The sequence below is a fragment of the Triticum aestivum genome, chromosome 7A, assembly GCF_018294505.1.
Source record: "Triticum aestivum cultivar Chinese Spring chromosome 7A, IWGSC CS RefSeq v2.1, whole genome shotgun sequence".
Classification (NCBI taxonomy): Eukaryota; Viridiplantae; Streptophyta; class Magnoliopsida; order Poales; family Poaceae; genus Triticum; species Triticum aestivum.
The window spans coordinates 678,902,991-678,911,782 of record NC_057812.1 but is presented as its reverse complement, the minus strand read 5'-3'; positions in this window follow the sequence as shown (position 1 = coordinate 678,911,782).

The window sequence follows — 8,792 nt, the reverse complement described above, 5'->3', positions numbered from 1 at the left end:
CTTAAAATAAGGGCTAATGACATATAAAGGAAAAGTGAGCCGGCGTGATAAGCCACCATGACTAAAGATATTCGAAGGATGCCAGAAACAAAATTGGCTAAGTGTTGACACAAACAAGTTTAACAAGCTGTCACTATTATTTTAGATCAAATGGCCGTTCCGAAAAGAAAATATTCTAGACCTAAAAATCTAGTATAAATGAGTTCGTGAGTTATAATGAGGCCTCTGTACAGGAAAAATGGATCTACTAGTATCAAAAATGGACGCCAAACAACTACCGCACGACTTATGTGTTCCTTTTTGGATCAGAAGAGGCTGCAGAGGAGGAACTATGAAGAAACTGTGATGAACTATGAAGAACACATAAAAACCTAGAAACCCTAATGCGGATCTGAGGAGCAGGAAGGTGAACACTTACAGCCACGGATCTTCTGTGGAGGGTCGCCGCCATTCTTTGGATCGATTCAGGTTGATGCAGCGGCCGAGGTCGAGGAAGACGAGGTGCTCTACGACGGCGGCGGAGCTCAAGCGGCAGTAGGGTTGCGAGAGGAAGAAGATGAAGAAAGGGAAGAGTGAGGAAAGACCTGGTCGTGCCTATTTATAAGGGGATAAGCGAACAGGCAGGCACCAAAGTCGTGGAAGACCCAAATAATGATTATCCATCTAAATGAATGCCTTGATTCTCAGAAGACATTTAAGGATAAAGATCTGTTGGAGAGACGTCATACCAGGCTTTCATATTTTCGGAAGATGACGTCATGGCGGGTTACAAAGCTTTTACAGACAAAGGAAGATGGATTTCGTCTAAATGTTGAAGGTTGACAAGAACAAGGTTCAAATCAACCTGGGGCCTAATGTTGGGAATATAACTTTCAGGTATGACCCGCCCAGGAGGGGCCGGGTCAACCCTAATGGCGGATTGTTAAGAGAAGCCCAGTAATATTCAAGGTGATAGTTTATTAAGAATTGTAGAAGGCCTAAGCCCAGAGGCGGCTTAAGGCCCAATATTGTAAACCGCCATATGTAAAGAAAGACTTGTAAAGAAAGGCATATAAAAGAAGTCACCGAGCCAGACACGTTTTATGAGCCTGCTGGGACTCTATAGGCCGCCAGGCGTCAACCCGTGTATATAAGGGGACGACCCGGCGGCGGCTTAGGATAAGAAAAACAACAGATCAATAGCCAAGCTAGCGGATTCGCTCCTTGGTCATCAAAACCTAGCAATACAACATCAACTGGACTAGGCCTTACCTTCACCGTAAGGGGCCGAACCAGTATAAACCTCTCGTGTCCTTTGTCCCGATTAACCCCTTTAAGCTTCCTAGTTGCGATGACCCTACGACTAAGTCCTTTCGCTAGGACATCTGTCGTGACAATTCCACGACACATTTGGTATGCTTAAAGCTGGTAAATAAGCTCACTTAGCACATTCAACAAAAGCTACTATAAGTCCAGGTGACAAGGGGAAATACTTTTCAAAAAGGAGTTTGAAACCCACGGCCTCTACATCATGATGATGCACACAGCCGTAGTGACGGGGAAATTGAACAGATATTTCACATGATTGCGTCCACAGGCAAACCAAGATCTGTAAATAATCACTCTCATCGATTTCTAAAGTATCATATATTTCAAAGATAAAAGGTGAGAATTGGGACAACTGCTGGTGCATATGTGTGTGCATGCAAAAACTGCAAAATATGGAGTAATGCATACACCATTTTCAAGGCTTGATCTTGGAAAATAAATAAAAGCAATGACTTTTCTTGTTGAGCCTCTTTACAAAAACGTTACAAAATATCGAAAAGATATTCATATGAACAAAGGTAATAACAATCTTCTTCCCATTTTCATTTCAACTAACCATGCCTAGAGTTTTGGGGCTTACGGGAAGAAGGATCCAAAACGGTACAAAAAGCAATGCATCGTGTGTGAAATCACTAGTTAAAGGGCACCCCTTGCAAAGGTCACTCCAATCTTCCGAGGGCTGACAAGTGGCGCACTTGTCGCAACCTATGAGTTTTCCCTTTTTTCGAAGATTCATTTCTCAAAATGTTTTATCTCTTGAACCGTGTGTTCTATTTTCAAACTGTGCATCCAAATCTTGAACTGTCTTCACCATTCTATTCCTTGCATTGAGATCTTCGAAACTAGATCTCATATTAATAGGTTTTGATGAACTTTTTTTCACGAAAAAATAGGTAGATAAAACCATAGCCGGAAACACGTTTTTTTCCTTTCTGAGAGGCATAATTTGTGCTTCTTGCGAAAGCAAATATGTGCCTCCATGAGGAGCAAGCATGTGCCTCTCGTGAAACCAAAACTAAATAAAAAACACATGCTTTCCCCTTTCCGAGAAGCACGGCCATGCCTCTCATGGAAGCAAAAAAAGTTTTTCTTACCTTTTTGAGAGGCAAATCTCGTAGAATCAAACTTGTGCCTTCACAAAAAGCAAATATGTGTCTCTCGTGGAAGAAAAAAATCCCTTTCTGACAGGCACATGTATGCCTCTCACGGAAGCTAATCTGTCTCTTTGATGGAAGTAATATTCTTTTTTATGAGCAAAAAATCAAATATTTTTTCTCCAAAATCTTGGAAAACGGGGTGAAAACCGAAATGCTGAAAAAACCCCCAAAAAATCATTTATACCCGAAAACGCGTCTAGAAAAATGAAAAAATTAAAATCTTGGTGGAGGGCCCAGCATGGGACTTATGGCGGCGGCTAAGAGCGCGCCAAGTGGGTAACTCCCAGCCCACCAAAAATAACCCCTATGGGACTCTGCAAGGGGTACCCCTTAATTAGTTTCTCTCCAACTTGTGGCTCGATACGTTGTTGACAGGCTGCTTGCAGATGGCCATAAGACAGGGAGGCGTACATACCAAGCCCAGCCTGAGCTCGTTCGTTCATCCCGACAAAGCTAACATCTATAAACCATCCAAATTCCATCGGATTCCTAGAAGCGAAGATAAGGAACGAGCACCGAGACAGAGCTTGGAGAAAATTTCAGGGAGCAAAAGGGGCCATGATGGGGTGGATGGAGGGGTGGCGGGGCCGGAGGAGGAAGCTAAAAGGGGACGACTGATGGAAGTGAACGTGGCAGGGGTCGTCGAAGGGAGGAAGGAGGAGAATGACAAAACAAACCAGATATCGGCCGGGCTGCCAGAGCAGCCCCACTGGACAAAATGAAAATTATCAGTTGGAACTGACGGGGGCTCGGGAACGGCCCGGCAGTTCGTTCGCTCCTCGAAATGGGGAGAGTGGAGGATCTCGATGTGCTCTTTTTGGCGGAGACAAGACTCACGGAGAAGGAATTCGACAGGTTTCGGTGGACGCTCGGGTTGACGAACATGACAGCTTGGAATCGGGTGGGTAGAAGTCGTGGTGTGGCTTTGTTTTGGAAGAGAGGGATGGACGTGTCACTTCGGTCTTATGGGCGGAGGCACATCGATGTTGATATCACGGAAGAAGATGGTTCGGTTTGGCGCATGACGGGGATATATGGGGAGTCGGCAACGGAGAGGAAGAAGGAGACATGGAGAACACTCAAGCTCCTTAAGCAACAACACCAACATGGACGGCCATGGTTGTGTTTGGGTGACTTTAATGAAATTATATCCGGGATTGAGAAGGTGGGGTGCCGAGCGATCACAGGGAATGATGGAAGGGTTTAGGGAGGCGCTGGAGGTTTGCAAGTCGGCGGATTTGGGGTTTGAGGGGGACATATACACTTGGCGGAATCACGGCAAGGAGTTGAGCACATATATTTGCGAGAGACTCGATAGAGCCACCGCTAACGAGGCGTGGAGCTCAAAGTTCCCGGAGCATGCAGTGGTAAATGGGGTGCCTCGCCATTCGGATCATGGGCCTGTTATTGTTAGCACGACGGGCCTTGACAGGAGTTGGAAGGGGGGAGATAGAGGATTCCGGTTTGAGGAGAGATGGCTATAAGAGGAAGGATGTGAAGAGGTGATCCAGGAGGCTTGGGAGAGAAGCTGGGAGGGGAGACAAGGAGGCGTAGCTCATGCGTTGAGGGAGATAGCGGGGAAGATGAAGGTGTGGGACAAAGAAGTATTTGGTGCAGTGGAAGGGAGGTTAAGAAAGGCGAAAGCAGACTTGGAGAGATGTATGAAGGAAGTAGTGTCACAGGAGAAGATGGAGGAGGAAGCGAGGGTAAGATGTTTGGTGGATGAATTAGAGGAGAAGAAGAACACTATGTGGAAGAAAAGAGCGCATGTGTGGTGGTTATTGGAGGGAGATAGAACCACTCAGTTTTTCCATCTCATGGCTTCGGTGCGCAAGAAAGCAAACACAATAAAGGAGCTAAGAAGGGAGGATGGTTCGGTAGTAGAGGAGAAGGAGACTAACTATGTTTGTGCATATTTTCAGGAATTATTCACGTCTACAGCCGGCACCCGTGTTCATGAACTTATTGCCAAAGTGCAACCGAGAGTTACTGCTGCTATGCTCAATGTACTCGATGCAGCATTCACACGGGAGGAAGTGAAAGCGGCTTTAGACCACATTGGTGATCTGAAAGCACCGGGTCCGGACGGCATGCCATCGATAGTCTTCAAGCGGCACTGGCATTTTATGGGTGATTATATTGTGGAGGAGGTTCTGGCGGTCTTGAATGGTGGGGCAATCCCGGAGGGGTGGAATGATATAGTGGTGGTTCTCATACCCAAGGTTAAAGACCCGAACAGAATTAAAGATCTTCGCCCGATAAGTTTGTGCAATGTTTTGTACAAGCTGGTTTCCAAAGTGTTGGCAAATAGGCTCAAGGTGGTGCTCCCAGAGATCATTTCAGAGAACCAGAGTGCGTTCATACCCGGAAGGCTGATTACAGATAACATGTTAATAGCATATGAAGCTTCTCACTTTCTTAGGCAGAAGAAAAATGGGAAGGAAGGGGTGGCTGCGATCAAAGCGGACATGAGCAAGGCATACGATCGTGTGGAGTGGAGTTTCCTTGAGGCAATGCTATGCAAACTTGGCTTTCGTAGACGGTGGGTATAACTCATCATGAAATGTGTCACAACGGTCCGATACCAAATCAAAGTGAATGGAGTGTTAACTGAACAATTTGTGCCAACGCGAGGGCTAAGGCAGGGGGATCCACTCTCCCCTTACCTCTTTGTTATTTGTGCTGAATGTTTGTCCGCGTTATTGCATGAAGCTGAGGAGCAGGGGAGAATTAGTGGTGTCAAGATCTGCCAAAACGCTCCCAGTGTCTCACATCTTTTGTTCGCCGATGACTCGGTGATTTTTCTGAAGGCAAAGCAGGAAGAAGCCGCTGCTCTCCATGAGATACTACAGTAGTATGAAAATTGTTTGGGTCAATGCATCAATCATGAAAAATCGGCTATCATGTTTTCGCCCAACACTGACGTGGCCGTGAAGGATCAAGTCAAGGCTGAGGTTCAAATTACCAGTGAGGACTGGAAGGATCGCTATCTTGGGCTTCCTGTCCACGTTGGGCGGTCCCATCGACGCACTTTTGCATACATCAAAAGGAGCCTTTGTGGGCGAGTTCATGGTTGGCAAGAAAGGCTACTAGCGAAGAGTGGTAAAGAAACCCTGGTGAAATCCGTGGCACAGGCGATTCTGACCTTCCCCATGTCGTGCTTTGATCTCACAAAGACTTTTTGCCAAGAGCTAAACACACTCATTGGGAGGTTTTGGTGGAGTCATCAGGATAAGGAGAATACAATGCATTGGCTCAGTTGGGACACCTTGACGAAACCAAAAGCGGAGGGAGGTTTAGGGTTTCGGGACATGCACAACTTCAATCTCGCTATGCTCTCACGACAAGGCTGGCGCCTACTCCAAAACCCGGATAGCTTGTGTGGCAGAATCCTCAAAGCCCGATACTTCCCTCACTGCGAGCTCCTAGAAGCAGTGCCAAGAGACGGCATATCATATACATGGCGAAGTATCTTAAGAGGCCTGGAATTGGTAAAAAAGGGCTACATATGGAGGATCGGAGACGGCACCAATGTGAACATCTAGTCTGACCCTTGGATTCCCCGGGCATGGTCTCGCCAAATCATCATGCCAAGAGGACATAGGCTGTTAACCTCAGTCAATGAACTTATCAACCCTCTCACAGGGTTTTGGGACGAGGACCTGGTAAAGGGAACCTTCTGGCCGGATGATGCTAGCCATATCCTCAAAATCCCGTTACGGGAGGGGGTGGATGACTTCAGGGCTTGGCACTTTGACAAGAAAGGCAACCACTCGGTCCGGAGCGCGTACAAGTTGCAGGTTCAGATCGAGAGGGAAGAGCGGGGCGGGGTACCAGGGAGCAGTGACATGACGGCTGGCAACCTTGAGAGAAGCCCGGAACAGTCGTGGAAGAGGATCTGGAAGCTGCCATGCCCGCGTAAAATCCAAATGTTTACTTGGAGAATCAAACATGAGTCCTTGGCACTTCGCACAAATCTGACCCGGCGAGGAGTTAAACTGGAGTCCACAAAATGCCTATTTTGTGGTCGAGCGGATGAGGATGGAGCTCATTTATTTGTCAAGTGCAAATCCGTGAAGGAAGCTTGGAGAGCCATGCAACTGGAACGATTCAGAGCTGAGCTAGAGCAGTTTACGTCCGTAGATGCAATGCAGGACTATCTATGGGGGCTAGATGAAAAAATGCGAGTGCAAATCCTCACTTTCTGGTGGCATTGGTGGAATAATAGAAATAAAGTCAGGGAGGGAGAACTACCTGTCCAGGTGGCCGATTTGACCAGGCGCGCCATGAGCAACACCTTGGAGTATATGCAGTTGTTTACAACGAAAACAAAACCAGTTCCAGATTGCAAATGGCAGCCCCCGCCACATGATAGAGTGAAGATCAACATCGACGGTGCCTTCACACCAGGAGAGAATTTTGTGACGTGGGGAGTGGTGATCCGGGATCACACGGGAGAAGTGTTACCGGCGTGAGCTGGTCGCACAGAACACACCGCCGATCCGTTTGCTGCAGAAGTGATTGCCATGTCCCAAGCAATCTCGATGGCTGTTGATGTGGGTGCACTGAGGGCGATCTGTGAGACGGACTCCAAACTACTCCAAGAAGCGCTAGACTTCATGAAGGCGGACGCATCATCGCATGCGGCCATCATCGAGGATATCAAATTTCAGCTGAAGATGTGGTTCTCCAACCAGTCCATTAACGCTTGTCGTCGCAATGCGAATACTGTAGCTCATGAATTAGCAAAACTCGGTCGCTCGTGTAGCTTCAATACCTGTATCGAGTGGGACTCGAATGTACTGCCCGCTGTGGCTGTTTGTGTTACGGGTGATTTACCCGTACACCGTTAATTTATAAAGCTTTGCTTTGCCCTAAAAAAAGTGTATGCAAGACCAGCCAATGCTAATGCCACACCGTTGAAGTTTTTCTTCCAAGCCCTCCCCCTTTTGTATAGGTAGAGTGTGAGGTCATCAATGATTGACTTGAGCATAGAGTATTGTTTTAATTTTAATAAAAGAGGTTGAAGCCCTCGGCCTCTACATTTAAGAGTACATATGATGTGGTGGTGGTCGATCTTACGAAAAGTCATTTCCCATACCTTTTATAAGTTGAGTCTGGTGGGCCAAAATCATAGTATATTCTAGCCAGGGGGCAATTGGCCGCAAATCTACCCCTAATAATAAAGCAAAAAGCGCTTATGTCGGTACATCATCAAATTGCCCATAAAGTTACAAAATATTACATGTCACCTATAAGTAATAAAAAAACGTTTCACATAGGGAATCTCCGCCTGGGCCGGCCCATGCAGCAGGAACCTTATACTGCGCTCTACTCGCAGAAAATGTAGCGCACCTCTTGGGCCCGGCCCATATCCCGGCGGTCTATTTTTTCGTTTTCCTTTTCCATCTTTGTTTTTTCTACTTTAAATAATTATTACAAATTCAAAGAAACTCCAAAAATCAAAATAAAAATAATTTTCTAAAATTATTTTTTAGTAATTCATGTATGTTTGTGGATTTAGAAAACGTTCGCGATTTTTCAAAAAAAACGCATATTCAAAAAATTTGCAAGTTTGGAAATAAAGGTTTGGGAAATCAAAAAATGTTCATGATTTTTTTAAAGTTGCTGCTTTAAAAACTGTTAATGAAATTGAACAAAATTTGGCCAATTCAAAAATGTTCATGAATTGAAAAATATACTAAATTCAAAAATGTTCGTGACTTACAAAATAGTTTATTGACTCATAAAATGTTTGTTGATTAAAAAATTATCATGCATTTCAAAACATTGTTAAATAAAAAATGTTCATGAATTTCAAACATTGTTCCACCAATTTCCAAAAATAATGTTTGCCAATTCTAGTAATGTTCGCCTATTCAAGAAAAATGTTTGAGAAACATTCACAATTAAAAAAATGTTTGCAGATAGTGTACAATGTTCAGAAATTCAGAAATGTTCATAATTTAAGAAAATGTTCGAAGATCTATAAAAATGTTCACTAATTTGCGAACTATTCAAGATTTCAAATATGTTCACGAGTTTAAAAAATATGATTTTCAAAAATTGTCACGATTTTACAAAAATGACAGTGATAGTTTATCTCAGTGATGTAGAAAATTATGATCGTGGTCATTGAAGATTATGATTTTTTTTCTCCTTTTGCAATGCACGAGCCCTTTTGCTAGTACTATTTAGCGAACCATAGTGCTCACTGCTACATACCATAAGTGGGCAGCCCACCAGAAAACGCGAAGCGTTTCTTTAAACCGTGAAGCGTCCGTTTTGTGTGGAAACGGTTTTGGGAACCTTCCACGCTGGTTTCGG